Source organism: Papio anubis, chromosome 10 (assembly GCF_008728515.1).
Source record: "Papio anubis isolate 15944 chromosome 10, Panubis1.0, whole genome shotgun sequence".
NCBI classification, from domain to species: Eukaryota; Metazoa; Chordata; class Mammalia; order Primates; family Cercopithecidae; genus Papio; species Papio anubis.
The window spans coordinates 76,438,540-76,455,442 of NC_044985.1; positions in this window are offsets into that span (position 1 = coordinate 76,438,540).

Below are 16,903 nucleotides of genomic sequence, written 5' to 3' on the forward strand. Positions count from 1 at the left end.
TAATGGCGGGGGATGCAGGGGACAGAAAAGCATGTATTATTATCAAGTCATATTTTTCCTCCTGGAATACTGTACATGTCAATGAATTTTATTTTGTACCATCCTCTGCCACACATCTCTCTTATTAAGTCATGTAAAGGTAAATGTTGCTTTCTTCTCTCCAGGTGTTCTCAGCAAACTCTCATCAATACAAGCACACCTTCGAGATATTTCAGCTTTGGGTTCAGACTACCATAATAAAGCAAATATTGCCATAAAGTGAGTCACACAAAATTTTTGGTTCTCCACTGCATATAAAAATTATGTTTACACTATACTGTAGTTTATAAAGTGTGTAGTAGCATTATGCCTAAAAATGTACACACTTTAATTTAAAATAGTTTATTGCTAAAAAAATGCTAATGATCATTTGAGCCATCACTGTGTCACAATCATTTTCCTGGTGGAGAGTCTAACCTTCATGTTGATGACTGCTGACTGATGAGAATGGTGGTTGCTGAAGGTTGGAGTAAGTGTGGCAATTTCTTAAAATAAGACAACAGAAGTTTGCCACATCAATTGCCTCTTCATTTCACAAATAATTTCTCTGTAGCATGTCAAACTGTTTGATAGCATTTTACCCACAGTAAAACTTCTTTCAAACTTGGGAATCAATCTTCTTAAACCCTGCTCATGTTTTATCATCTAAGTTTATTCTAAATCCTTTGTTGTCATTTTAACAATGTTCAAAGCATCTTCACAAGGAGTAGATTCCATCTCAAAAAACCACTTTGCTCATCTATAAGAAGCAATTCCTCACCCACCAAAGTTTTATTATGTGTCTTAGTCTGGTTTCTGTTGCTTATAACAGAATACCTGAAACTCGGAAATTTATAAAGAAAAGGAATTTGTTTCTTACAGTTATGGAGAATGAGAAGTGCAAGATTAAGGGGCTGCCCCTGGGGAGGGCCTTCTTCCTGGTGGGGACTCTGCAGAGTCCTGAGGTAGCACAGAACATCACACGGTAAGGGGGATGACAGTGTTAGCTTAGGTCTGTCTTTCTCTTTTTATACAGCCACTAGTTCTATACCCATTAATCCATTAAATCACAAATGTGTTAATTTATTCATGAGGGCAGAACCCTCATAACCCATTCACCTTGGAAAGGTGCCACATCTTGGAATAAATTTCAACATGAGATTAGGAGAGGACAAATATTCCAGTCATAGCATATGGCTCCAGATCCCCATAATTCATGCCTTTTCACATACAAATACACTCATTTCAACTCCAATGGCCCCAGAGTTTTAACTCATTACAGCACCAACTCAAAAGTCCAAAGTTCAAAGTCTCAACTGTGAGCCTGTGAAATCAAAACAAGTTATATACTTTCAAGACACACTGATGTTTCAGGCATATGACAGACATTTCCATTCTAAAAGGAAGGAATAGCCAAAAATAACGTTCTTAAGAGCCACAGGATGTTCAGAGTGGTAAATGAGCATTGACTTCAACTTAGTCTCCAACTGCAATAGCCCCTAGAAAGAGAGTCTGCCTGTCCTTGGAAGCTCTGAAACCAGACACTGACTTCTCTTGTGGGCCAGTCGCAGTGGCCGATGCCTGCAATCCTAGCACTTTGGGAGGCTGAGGCAGGGTGGATCACCTGAGGTCAGGAGTTCAAGATCAGCCAGTCCAACATGGAAAAATCCCATCTCTATTAAAAATATAAAAATTAACTGGGTGTAGTGGCCGACACCTTTAATTCCAGCCACTTGGGAGACTGAGACAGGAGAATCGCTTAAATCTGGGAGGCAGAGGTTGCAGTGAGCAGAGATTGTGCCACTGCACTCCAGTCTGGGCAACAGAGACTCTGTCCCCCCATCTCCCCCAAAAAATTAAAAGTCCTAGGTGACATCTACTTCCAACAGAAGGCTGTTTCACCTATACTGAAAATCTGTTGTTTAATGTAGCCACCTTCATTATCTTAGCTAAGTCTTCTAGATAATGTTCTTCAGCTTCTACATCAGCCCTTGCTACTTCACCTTGCCCTTTTATGTTATGGAGATGGCTTCTTTCCTTTTACCTAATGAACTAACCTCTAATAGTTTCAAACTTTTCTTCTGCAGCTTCCCCAATTCTCTCAGCATTCACAGGATTGAAGAGAGTTAGGGCCTTGCTTGGGTTAGTCTTTCTCTTAAGGGAATGTTGCTGCTGGTTTGATCTTTTATCCAGACCACTAAAACTTTCTCTGTATCAGCGATAAGGCTGTTTTGCTTTCTTATCATTCAGTTGTTCACTGCAGTAGCACTTTTAATTTTCTTCAAGAACTTGCCCTTTGCATTCAGAACTTGACTGACTGTGTGAAGTAACCGGCCTAACTCTTGGCCTATCTTGGCTTTTGACATGCCTTCCTCACTAAGCTTAATCATTTCTAACTTTTGATAAAGTGAAAATCATCAACTTGTGACTCTTCCTTTCACTTGAATGTGTAGAGGCCCTTGTAGGTTATTAGTTGTCCTAATTTCAATATCGAGCTGTCTTAGGAAGTAGGGAGGAATGAGACAAAGAGACAGGAAAAAGGCCTTTTGGTGAAGCAGTCAGAACACACACATTTATTGATTATGTTTACAGCTTTATATGGGTGTGGTTTGTGGTGCTTCAAAATAATTACAGTAGCAGCATCAAAGATCATTGATCACAGATCACAATAGCAAGCATAATAAAAATGAAAATGTTTGAAATACTGCTAGAATTACCAAAATGTGACACAGATATGCAAATTAAGCACATTCTGTTGGAAAAAAATGATGCCAATAGATTTGCTCAAATCTTTATTTTGTAAAAAACACAGTATCTGCAAAGCACAAAAAAAGAAAGTGCAATACAATAAAGTCTGCCTGTATAGTTGTCTAGTATGATGTCCTTTGAGATAATCAAAGTTGCTGTGGCATGGAGTCAGAGTTAAGATATTCCAAAACAGGATGGCAAGAATTTGGTTTCTTTTCACCAGGCAAAAGGAACTACTTCTGGTAGTCTTTATATATCAGATGCTAGAAAAATGCACTTGAAAGGTAAAATGTATTGCAGATATTATCAAATGTAAACTTTTTTTACAGGAAAGAGACTATAACTGCCACAGAAAGTTCCTATTGGAGTCTCTACTTCATTAAATTTAAGTCAACACGTGTAATATCTAGAAGTCTTGTAATTGTTAAGATGGAAACTTGAACCGAAATTTAATGAAATATATCATACAGAAGTATGCTAAGTTTTTGATGCTAGCATTAATCTCTGTAGTTTCTCCAAGAAGGTAGTGCATTTCATTTTCCAATTTGGTAGTTATTAAGATTTACAGCATTTCTAACTTATTGCAATCACCCTAGTTCCTTAAATATGGAATGAAATAGGATTAAAGACAGAAAGTATTCCTGGAAACTCAGGGGAACTAATGAACATTCTGTCTCTGTTTCTAGTGTGCAATAATTTGCCTTCGACCAACTTTTCTCACTCTGAGCATGTCCTTTTCAATTTTCAAACTCCCAAAAGAAGATAATCCCATTGATCCAGGTTTGGTCAGTTTTCTCTGCTTGGATCGATTAGCCACAGCCGAGGGGCAAGAGGAATAGGAATGACAGACATCAGATAAGGGTCATTGTGAGTCCTCAGTCAACCAAATTTAAATTTAAAATTGTAGTTAACTCACTACACTAAAGAAAATAAAGGCTTTCAGCCTCTAGGTGCATTTTAGCTAAGAAAGTTAAAGCTCTTTCTGAAACAGAGCATTTCTTTGTGTATGAATGGAAAAGTGGCACACAAAAAACACAATTATCCTCTCTATTAAAATTCACCAGATTTTAGACATCATGGCAAAGTTTTTGAAAATTTGTACTCCAGACTTAGATCACTTTTTTGATCTGGTTCCTAAACCTTTCAGCACTCTTCCCTTGCCCTACGTGACATCACTTAGCCTTCTGCACACCAAGTTCTCAACTAAAAATAAAAATAATACTAGCATCTACCCCCCAGAGCTGTTTTAAGAATAAAATGGATTAATTTTGGGGTGTGTTTATGTATTTTGACTAACTCATAGTAAGCACTATGTAAATGTTTGTTCAGTAGCTACATGAAGCCACACTTACTAAAAGAAAAGTGAAATATTCAGCTAAATGACTTGAAAGGAATCGTGTAAGATCTCAATTTACCAAAACCATGTGTGAGTATAGAGACATTCTTTTAATGCCCTAATACTTTAGAGTATGGACCCAAAAAACTACAATCAAAATATAATGTAAGTAAAAAGTTCAAAAGAAAACGTGAAAACAGTTGAATAAATTGCTAAATGGCAAGATAGGCTCCTTTAAGCAAAGACTATTGTATGTTTAATTAATTAACATGCAAAAATAACAAATGAGGAAGGATTTAGGGGGGTCTTTAATAAATGACAGGTATTTTGCTAAAGAGACTGCACAACTTACCTTGTCCCCCAATCTCTCTTTAAGATCTTTCCACTTGCAAAGAGCACATGTATTTTTCTGCTGTCTGCCATGCAGGAACAGGTGCCTCTGATCTTTCATAGGTGGGGAAATATATCTGATCCATCTTGTCTGTGTTTACATTGATTCTGACATCAAGCTGGGGAAAGGTGTGTTGTTTATTTCTCACACATAAAAACAAGAGGGAAAAGATCTTTCCTCCTCCGCAACAAGATAAATGCCCCAACAAAATCAGTCTGCCCATGCTCATGCAATCCCAGGTTTACTCCTGAGACTCTGTCTTCAGCAAGTGATGCAGCAATACCGCTAAAGAAGAATAGAAACATGGCAGTGGTGGTGACAATCCAGTATGGGGTGTATCTGAAAGCTGACACTTTCACAGCTTTAATACCCTAATATTTTAGAGTATGGACCAAAGTGTCCGCTGCTTGCAGTGATGCACAGTTTTGAGGGTGGTCTGCCGCCTAGCCCATCTGGGTTCATGTCCTAATGGATTTGACTGCTCAGCTTTGACATGATCTCATTCTTTTTTTTTCAGTCTCTCCTTGCAGTGATGTTGAGTTTTAAACCATTTTCTGCTCACACAATAAGGCTAAACCCAGGTGGTTTATGAAGAAAATAGGGTAATTTCAAAAAATATAACTATAGTGTATGGTAGACAGTATAATAGAAAATATTCACCAATTGGTAATTATTTGTGAAATTTCAATTAAAGCAGTTAATCACAGAGAACAAAAGAAATTTAGAAGTTAGTGGGAATTTTGACCTAATTATCTCTACACTGAAATTAATCTTAAGAAAGCAATAAAACTAGATAAGTAAATTCAATAAATGTACCCTTTAACCAAATTTATTTCTATGTATTTTAATGAATTTAGTCATAGAAGTTGGTGACAATTGCTACAATTGTACCTACAGGCCCTTTATTTATAACAATTTAACTGGGAAATATGTAAAAGGAAATAAATCAGGAAAGTATAATTTTACATTGTTTAACTTAATATACAGCATTTTGACAATTGAGAAGAATATTATTTAGTGTCAGAATGATATGACTCTGTTCAATGTCACCTTCAGTATTTGTGAATAAATACCCTATAATCTATCTAGAACTTGTTATTTTCACTTACTTTCCACATTTGTACCTTATTAGATTTCTATCACCCTCAACTAATGCAACAGAATATCAGGAAGAGACATTTCCAAAATCACAATAAATTTTTCAAAAGAAATTGAAACGGTTGCTTGTTTAATTCATAACTATGAAATATGAGGTGAAATTTCAAAGGCAGTGGTAAACTTAATGCAAGGAAATATGAGGGATACTCCAAGTTTTGACTTTGAAAATGTTTAAGTAATGCACAATATTAAATGATTCACAAACACTACCTTACTTTTCTTGTACCACTCACCAGTAGCACTATTTAGTGCATGCTATATTTATTAAAAATACATATATACTGCAATTTAGCATTTCATTAGTGTTCTATACAATGAATATATACGGAATTTAAATTAAAGATAGAGTATTTTAAACATTGGATAATAAAGAAACGACCATTTATTAATACATAAATATGTAATTTTAGTATGTATAAAACTTCCATATGTAAGAAAAGTCAAAATTTTAATCAGAGATAAGACAAATAACATATCTAGAACCTCTCTCTCTCCCCCGAAATAATGGAAGGAAGGAAGGAAGGAAGGAAGGAAGGAAGGAAGGAAGGAAGGAAGGGCAAAAGCTTAGACAGTTTCTGACAGTATTAACTTTAGTCTGAGATAACAAATAACCTCCTCTCCCCAGTGTACCCATTTAGAGTGACAGATGGCAAGTAATACTCCAGATATGCTTTCCTCTTGGTTCTGCCTTCTGCAATCAATCTGATCAGTGCTTATGGGAACACTGGGGCAGGTTGTACTCCAAACAAAGGTGCCTAACTACTTTGGTACAATAATTGAAATCCACACTGTGTTCTACCTGCCAAGTCATGAACCCTAACTGTGGGCTGTGTTAGTGTGGAGAGGTGGGATTTCTAGAATCACACCTTTCTAGAATAACACCAGAGCAGTGGTGCTCCTGCGCTTTTCCACAGGCACACTGACTAGCAGTTTTGATATTGACCATTGGATTATTGTAAAGGAAAGAATAAATGTGTAGCTCAATAATTTATCCCAGGCTAATTCATTAGTTAGGAATGTACTTTTTGAGCAATTGAGTCACAAATAAGTAGAAGTTTTGCTGTGCATAGGCAAGCAGAAAATATGGGTACTTTGATGGGTTCAATTTTTCATTCCTCTACCTCCAGAAATTCATGCTAATGCTCTGGGATAATGTCTAATAAGACTACAGTAAGTACACTGCTTGGTACAATTTTGTGCAGTGGAACTCAAACCTGACTTAGCCATATCAAAATATCAACTTTTCAAGTCCCCTCCCTTAAGTTTCATATCCTCCTCTGTACAATACCATTAGTCCTCACAGCCATATGGGAAAAGAGAGAAGCATGATCCTTTGTTCTGAACACCTTCTAATCCTGTCTTGTAACAGCTGCTCCTATAAATCACTAGCCAAAGCACCTTTCACGGAGCATTTAGTCTTTTCTTCCCACAAGTGGAACTTCTCATTACCCTCCTTGCCTCCCCCAAAATATCTGCCGAGCAAATGCCCCCTGGTCGAAGATCAGCTTCTCAGGAAGGCCTTTCCTGAACATCCTTTCTAAAATTTCGTTGCCTCAAAAACTCCCTATCCCACTCTGCTGCTTATTTTCCTTCTTATCACTTATCTTCTAAAGTATAAAATCATGTATTTGTTTATCTTTTTTATTGTCTCTGTCTCTGCTAGACTTGTTTACTACCGAAGCCTGAGGCATGGAACAGTGCCTGATATGAGAGGTACTCTAAGTGTTTGTTAAATAAATAAATAAACAAACTGTGAACTCTCGACATTTGGTGATCCTCAGAATTCATTCACACACATTAAAAGAAACTGAGTTTTCCTGGATAATTTAGGCTGCATACTAAAAAACTACTTTTTACAACTTTGTTGAAATTAGCACTATTAATAAGTAGAAGCATGGAAGCATATTTAACGAAAGTATTTCAATTAGCCAGGAAGAAAAGGAAAACACAGCTGGACATACAGAACCATCCTACCTTTAGAGCTAGAAAATGATCATATGTCGTATGGCTTGCCTGTGTTCAGGCCTTATCATAAAAAAAACAAAAACAAAAACAAAAAGTATCCGCATATGTCAGGACAGGTGTGGTGACTCATGCTGGTAATCCCAGCACTTTGAGAGGCCATGGAGGGAAGATCTTTTGAGGCCAGGAGTTCAAGACCAACCTAGGTAACATAGATCCTGTCTCAACCAAAAAATTAAAAATTAGCTCGACATGGTGGCTTGTGCCTATAGTTCCACCTACTCAAGAGGCTGAGATGGGATGATTGATGGAGCCCAAAAGTTTGAGGTTACAGTAAGCTATGATGGCACCACTGCTCTCCAGCCTGGGTGGCAGAGCAAGACCATGTCTCAATCAATCAATCAATCAATCAATTGCGTGAATCAAATTTTAAGTTAACACTGATAATATTAGTGCTGATGATACTAGAATTATTTTTTCTCAATCAATTATTTTATGAATTCTATTAGACCAACTTTTAGATATACTTCATTATGATGTGGGAAAATTTGTTTATAAATCTCTCTACCCTGTTAAATTGAGTGCTTTGGGATAAGTGTGAATGGCATACTCACCTGTCTAGCCGTATACCCTTTAGCGAGGCTTTATGTTTGTTAGAGTGTAATATGATAAGTATATTTTTAGTAAGAAAGACGTATGCATATGCATCTCTAAGTTCTTCTTCCCCATATACTCTGTCTGTCTATAGATGCAATTTTATCTATCTATAGATAACTGTATTTTTTATATTAACATAAAAAAGTGAGAAAATATGTCCCCGTTGCCCACTTTAAGACGCGTAAAAGAGAAGGAGTGATTATTAACTTTATATAACTCAAAATTGCTTGTGATACTTCTGATGAGATTATTTTTACAGAAAAATTATGTCTCCTGAGTTGAGAGATTAGAAGCATCTTTTTAAATGATTACTGCTTAGATAAATTTAGGCTAGAGTTTACAATTTTCACAGAGGAGAGAAAGCAGTTCTGTGTTAATCTCTTCAGAGTACAGAAATCTTTGAAGATTCAGCCAATATTTTAACCACTAACATGCCAAACATTATTTGAAGTATAATAAAACTGGAAACTTTGGATGCTCTTCCAGCCAAGAGTCTATTATGTCTATATCTTGCAATAGTCGTTATTTGTGTATTCATAGACTTCTATAACTACGTATACATATCTATACTTATCTGTCACAAAAATGCCTTTATTAATGATTGTTAATATCTTTCAAGGTAGAAATAGCCAAATGACCAGAAACTAAAACATACTTTTTTCTCTAATATCCTCCATGACCCGTGAAAGGATGTTACTCAAGCAATGATGCTACCATCAACTCTAGACCATGGCACTGACCTTACAAATCTTTAGCTGAAAAACTTTTATAGCTCTCATTTGAGAGTGCTAGGATGTAAGGTCTGCTATTATTTTTATCTAGTTACATATAGCCTAACACATCATCATTGCATTTGGGGCGTTCTTAATGCATATATTCATTTGTAACTCTAAAGTTTAGAAGAAAAGGCTACCAATTCTCTTCTACCTCAACCCATTGTAAGAATGAAAATCTAGAAAGTTTAACAAAACTGAGGCTATCATGTAATTGTGTAGGATAGGCAATGAGAGCTAGCTACTAGAAATTGAGGTTCTGTTTTGTAATTTCTCTAGTCGAAATTTTATGATCTTTAAGAATGGGCAAGCTTGAAAAAAATGGCCCATATATTCCTGGTGAAATTAATCAATACCTAATTATTTAGAAGCTGTAAATGCTATCTTTGGTTGACATGCTGACAAAATGTGTTTTCTTCTGTCAATAAAGGCCAACGAATCAGAAATTTACCATAAAGAGGGTTATTACAGGGCACAAAAGTCTTACCCTCATTCTTGCATTTAGCTATTTCATCAATTTAATAGTATTCCTGTCCCTTTACTAAGAAAAAAAAAAAAGAGCTTGACCCTTACAAATATAACTGGAAAATAGTGATACCTGAAACCATAGAATATATAATACTCTAAAGATAACTTCAGTATTCAGTACATTAGCAAATCACCTCCTGAGATATTGAAAAAATAAATATCACCTATTACCCCTAAGAATATATTTAAAATGTCATGCATTGGTCTGCTTTGATATGAAAGAGTTTGTTTTTAATCTGAAAATCAGCTTTCTTTGCTTATAGTGGATACTGATGAGTCTCCTTCACACCCAAGGTGTGGTTCTTCAGTTGGCTGCTGATGGCTCAGAGCTGGATCTTTCAGACTAAGAAAACCATCTCACTCAATGCTAAATCCTCTCTCTAAGACTGGTTCCTCCAATGGCTGTTTGCTACAAGGATATATAGGTTTTTCCCATCCCCTTTGCCTCAGGGACAGTGCTGAAGGGCTATTTGGGCGCCAGAACTCCCTGTGGAATCACCTGGTGTGGCATCCTTTGTTGTGAATGCATCAAAGATTCACAGATGAACTCCTCCCTATTCCCAATCCATTGTCTTTATTTCTCTTTATTTTTTATTATTTTTTGGGACAGAGTCTTGCTCTGTAGCCCAGACTGGAGCACGACGGCATGATCTCGTCTCACCGCAACCTCTGCTTCCTGGGTTCAAGTGATTCTCCTGCCTCAGCCTCCCCAGTAGCTGAGATTGAAGGTGCCTGCCACCACACCCGGCTAGTTTTTGTATTTATTTACCTTTAAGTTTTAATTTTAGGGTTCTTACCAATTAACCTCTTGCATGAAAATCTTTTATTCAGAGTTCTTCTACAACACAGATCTAAGACACTGACCAAGCAAAAACCATGTATTTAGATTTTAAATTATATACTACAGTTTTTTTTAATGATAAAATTACAGGGCTGAGTAGCACTCTTCCTCATACCTACTTTCCTCACCATCTTCTTTTGTTCTGCCTTAAACCATACACACTTTTATACTTAAATGTAAACTTACACACTTTGTCTTAAATTTAGATTTCTTCATAATAGTGAAGAACAAACTATTAATAATTAGCCTGTCATAAATGCTTACTGCTTCTAAGGTCACTGAGTTTGTATTTTTTTACCATGACTAGGAATTAATCTTTAGAGACTTAGATGAATCCAAGTTCTACTCGAGAAGAATCTCCAGTAAATATAGGTTCACATTTTATTTATATAGTGACCAACTATCCAACTATCTTTCCATTTTTATACATCTGAGCATTAAATAAATATTTGTGATGAGTTGCTTTTATAGTAAACCTGTTGTGAAGACACCATTATACTATATATTACTTCAAATCTTTTCTTTCTTATATCTTTTATAATACTTTCAGACACCACTAGTTTTTATACTCCAAACAAACAAAATTACACTTATACCACTAGAAATTATATGGAAGCTTGCATATACAATTTAACATCGTTTACATATCTCACAGTAAAACTAGTTCATTAAACTCCTAAATTATAAACGTCATCAGCCCATGAATAACGAGATAAAACAATATAATTCTAACATCATCTTTAAAACATTTTTGATGGCAAACAGAATACACAAGCTGAAAAAAATGCATAAAGCATAAATACATATTGCAACAAACAGCTATAAAGAAAATACCTGGCAGGGTGCGGTGGCTCACACTTGTAATCTCAGCACTTTGAGAGGCCAAGGTCGGCGGATCACAAGGCTAGGAGTTTGAAACCAGCCTGGCCAATATGGTGAAACCCCATCTCTACTAAAAATACAAAAAAAAAAAAAAAAAAAAAAAAGAAAAAAGAAAAAATTAGCTGAGCGTGGTGGTGCGTGCCTGTAGTTCCAGTTACTGGGAAGGCTGAGGCAGAAGAATCACTCGAACATGGGAGGTGGAGGTTGCAGTGAGCTGGGATTGCACCACTGCACTCCAGCCTGGGCGACAGAGTGAGACTCCATCTCGAAAAAAAAAAAGAAAGAAAAGAAAAGAAAAGAAAATACCTGCCTAAGCTACAATGTCAAGAAGTATAAAATCTGAGAGTCTCAGAAGCACCTGTTGGTGTCCCTATCTGATTTTATGACCCTCCCTTCATCCTAAAAGAGACCAGTATCTTTTCTTTCCTATTTAATTTTACTTCTACAAAGATGATTGGTTAATAATGTCTTATATACCTCCCAAACCACCATGCTGTTTAATTTAATTACCTTGAAGATTCTGATTTTTTAAAATTCAACTGCCCATTGGACATTGGCATTTTGATGACCTCCTGAAACTAAAACTCAATATGGTCCAACATAAGCTTATTATATTCTACCCAGTAAAGACCACCCTCTTATATTTTATTGATATATCTTCTTTTCATTGATAGCATCAACTACCACATTTCAAATTCTGAAGCCTGAATTTCTCCCTCTCCCTGATATAATTCTGTGTAAGTTAAAGTTAAATCCTATTCTGTTTTCTTCTAAAATATTTTTAATAGTCTGTCTTTATTTTTTTTTAATATCTATAAGACTACCTGATAAAGGCCTTCCTTATGTCTACTGCACTGTTGCATTTGCCACTCACTTCCCCTCCCTGCTCTAACCCGAACACTTTAGTCTCTTCAGTTTCTGGATTTAACAGCCATTCTATGAACCACAATTCTAATAATGTTTTCTCTCTTTAAATCTTTACTGCCTCCCTTTCACTTGATAATGTCCCAGACTTTCCTTTGTCATACAAATAAACTCATGGGCTTGCCCCATCTGGCTTCTCTCTCCTCATTTCCTGACGTTTTCTCCCGGCGACTTTACACTATAACGTTACTAATGGTATTACACTGTATTTCTTTGGGCAAACCATAGTGTTTGCTGACGACACTTACCTTTTCTCTTCAGTCTCCCACACTCCCTCCCACACATAATCACATTTCTAGAAACTTTATTATTCATCAGGAAAGACCATCAGGAAAGACTATCTACCTATGGGACAGCCTTCATCCTGGAAGACTCCCCTCCATGTTATCTTTGTACTTTGGATACATACTTCTATTTTTGCACATATCACAATGTCATAACATATTGTAATGCATTTCAGTGACATGTTTGTCACTCCTAACAGCTGTGAACTTGAAATTAGGAGAAAATATTATGTATCTCTGTATTTTCAGAGGTAACCATAATTCCTGGTGCACAGAAGATGCTCTTTCAATTCTTGCTCAATTGAATCTTTTCTTAAACTCTGTTTTTGTGTCCTATTAATTCACATTTTATAATGACAGCACATGAGTATTTTCCTGAGGTTCATTTCTGCATTCTTTCATTGTTTTATTGAAAATCCTAAAGGAGGCCCTTACAGGGTTGCAAGTGCAGAGGACTATCAGTTCAAACAACTACTGAATGACCTATAGTCAAACCATGTACTTTTATATGACTAGAAGGATTTAAGCCTATATTTATAAACACACTTTATTTTCATATTGTCTATTATACATAAGCCATTATGGAAACACCAATTCTTTTTATCAGCTTTAAAATGTGCCTGGAAAATGTTAACCACAGGTTTTATCTGAGAGATAAATATATATGATCTATACAGATCATTAACATTTGCAAAATTGAGACAATAAAGTCACATTTCCTTTGAATTTTCTCTGTTTTTGTTTAATTTATTTCCACAAATTACTCTTAGAAATGAGCTATTTTGAATAGAAAATTTGAGACACGATTTTCTTTGTATCTTAATTCTACCTGTTTTTCCTGATGTGAAAGAAAAACAAAACCTCTTATTTTTCTACATGCTGAAGAAAGATAAGGAGTAATGTTTATTTGTGTCTCTGCACTAAATTTTTCTGACATGGAGATATTTTTTTCTTCAAGGTGAATACTTTTCTTTTTTGTGAACTGTCATACATACTGCAGCTTTCTACTTAACTCTTTTCTTTAGATTTGATTGCATAAAATCACTATTTTATTGTGAATAGTATGATAAGCCTTGTTAATGGGTAAATTGTTTTTACTAGTTTAGTAAAATTAGGAAAATGATAAACCTCATGGGAAGAGAATAAAACAGACTTTCAAAATCTTTTCTTGGAATTGTCTTTTTCTTTAAAATAGAACATTAATATTGTATGGCAGTAAACTGTGATATTCTAGTGTTGGGTTACTGCTGTAATATTGGTAAGTATGTTATAAGTTCATATTCAATAGTGTTAAAAAGATTTCAATTTGTAGCTCATCTTTGGCTTATATTTAATGATACTCTATGTTGTAAAGGGAGGAGACACAGGGTAATAAATAGACTCCTTACCACATTTTGTGAATTCATATTTACCTAGGGAGAGAATTTAGGCAAATATGTAGGACAAACAATCATACCTTTGCTCATGTTTAAGACAGTGCATGAATGTTATGGGGGTTGAAGTTGTGAGAAAACAGTAGCCTTTGCTTCACTTTTGTTTCTTTCATTGTATTTTATAGCAGTTTATATATTTAGATTACAGTGTTGGAATATATGTAGTTGTTTTTTGGTGTCAATTTTGTAAAATTGACTGTCTACATCCCTCCCTCTCTCCCTTCCTCCATTTTTACCTTTTCCTCCCTCCCTTATATTTATTTAATTATTTTTTTTTCCTAGAAAATATGGCTAAATATCTATAAATTTAGAGATAGGTGAATATATGTCTATAACTTGAGATATTCTCAAAATATAAAACAGAAATGCTTACCAAAGATGTGGATAACAAGCATGCCATTCTTTTTTTACTATATTTCTGTAAATATATCATTGCTGAATAAATAATTTCTTATGGCATACCTCATTATTAAGTGTATTCACAATGTTGTACGTCCATTATGACTATCCATTCCTAGAACTTTTTTATCATCCCAAACAGAAACTCCATACCCATTAAATGATAACTATTTCCCCTTCACCTCAGCCCTTATCCACCACCATTACACTTATGTCCCTATTAGTCTATTTTATATATCTCAAAAATGGAATCATACAATATTTGTCCTTTTTTTTTGTTTCTCTAACTTCAATTAGTATAATGTTCTCTAGGTTCATCCATGTTGTAGTATGTGTTAGAATGTCCTTTCTTTCTGGGCAGATAATATTACATTGTATGTATATAGCACGTTTTGTTTACTGATTCATCTGTTGATGGACATTTGGTTTGTTTCCACCTTTTCCAGAGTCTCACCCAAACTTTTTTTCCATGCTTTGGATGGCCTATTTATGTCTCCACATGGAATCTCTTGCCCAAGGGTCTTAAGTTTTTATTCCCCTTATATCTTTAATAAGCAGTTTCTTCCTGATTTTCCACCTGCATTTTGAGTTATGTGAGCCAAAGATGAGCAAGTCAGTCCTTCAGGTGACTCTCAGGAGAGTTATAGCAGATACACACAATAATTTGCAAAGTCAGCTCTGTTCCCTCCAGTTTGAGGGAGAGAACTGGGGATCCTGGGCTACTGTCATTCAAGACTAAGACCAACATGATAAGTAGAATAAGGGCAAGTAAAATATCACAACACTTTTCTAGCATTTTAAAGATTTTTTTTTTTCTTGAAGTATTCTCATGGTTGCTATGAACCTTTGATTGTTTTCCAGAGCTCTGACAAGATTGGCTCAGACAGCCTATGATATTTTTGTTGTTGTTTCTTTCTGTAGTCGAGTAAGACCTCAAACTTCCTATTCTGCCATTTTGTTCCATGATTCATATTTTTTCAGCATTGTAACTTATCTGGAAACAGCTTCTCCATTCCACACACTTCCCAAAGCTGCATATGAAAATCAGGACTTTTCTCTCCGAACATGTAATAAGTTCCATTTTTCAATAATTTTTGATTTCCCCAATTCTTTCAACTATTAGTGACCCTTCATCTAGAATGTTTCTCAAATCGAATATTGTTTTTTAAAAAGTAAATCTTTCAATATTTTACCATTTTGCATTATTATAAATTATTCTCATATTTTCATTTTAAATATAGTCAATATTTGCACACAAAAAATTAAATTATGTTTCCTTAGTGGAGAAGGCATATAATTATTATATTTTAAACATAAATAAAATAGATAAAACAAGCTATTAAAATGACAAGCAGATACTAAATTTTATATTGATATGAAAGAGACTTGGAATTTCTAAAGAAGTCTTGAAAAAAAAGTTTGGAATACTTAAACCTCTCTAATTTTGAAACTTACTACTTACAGCTACAGAGATGGTGTGGTGGTGGTGTTAGGATAGGCTTATAGATCAATAGAGTACATATGAAGTTTCAGAAATATATTCATATAGTTATGGTGATTTTTTTTTCTTTTTAGATAGAGTTTCACTCTTGTTGCCCAGGCTGGAGTGCAGTGGTGCGATCTCGGCTCACTGCAACCTCCACCTCCTGGGTTCAAGTGATTCTCCTGCCTCAGCCACCTGAGTAAGAGGCACCTGCCACCACGTGTGGCCAATTTTTTTTTGTATTTTTAGTAGAGATGAGTTTTCACCACGTTGGCCAGGCTGGTCTCGAACTCCTGACCTCAGGTGATCTGCCCACCTCAGCCTCCCAAAGTGCTAGAATTACAGGCGTTGAGCCACATGCCTGGCCAGTTATGGTGAATTTTCTTAAACAAGGTTGCTGCCACAATTCAATGGGGAAAAAACTTGTTTATCAAATGGTGCTCAGGTAACTGGATAGCCACATGCCAAAGCATGAAATTGGAACCTTCCCTTACACCATCTAGATATATTTGCTCAAAATGGATTAAAAGCCTAAATTTAAGAGCTAAAGCTATGGAACACTCAGAAGAAAATAAAAGAGCAACTCTTTGTGACCTTAGGTTAGGCAATAGTTTCTTAGATATGACACCAAAAGCACAAGTGACAAAAGACAAAAAAATGGATTGAACTACATCAAAATTAAAAACTTTTGTGCTTTAAGTGATACCATCATGCAAATAAAAGGACAACGAACAGAATGGGAATAAATATTTGCAAATCATATGTTAGATAAAGCTGTTTAGACACACAAAAACACTCTTAGAGCTCAATGGTAAATAGAGAAATAGCCCAATTAAAAAGTGGACAAAGAATTTAAATAGACATTTCTCTGAAGTGCTTACACAAATGGCCTATAATCACAGGAAAATATGCTCAAAATCATTATTCACAGGGAAATGCAAATAAAGCCACAATGAAATACTACTTCACACTAACAGTTTGGCACTCTCTAAAATTGTGAAACTTAGAGTTGCCATATGACCCAGCAATTCCACTCCTACGTGTATATATTCCAGAGAAATGATAACATATGTTCCCACACACAAA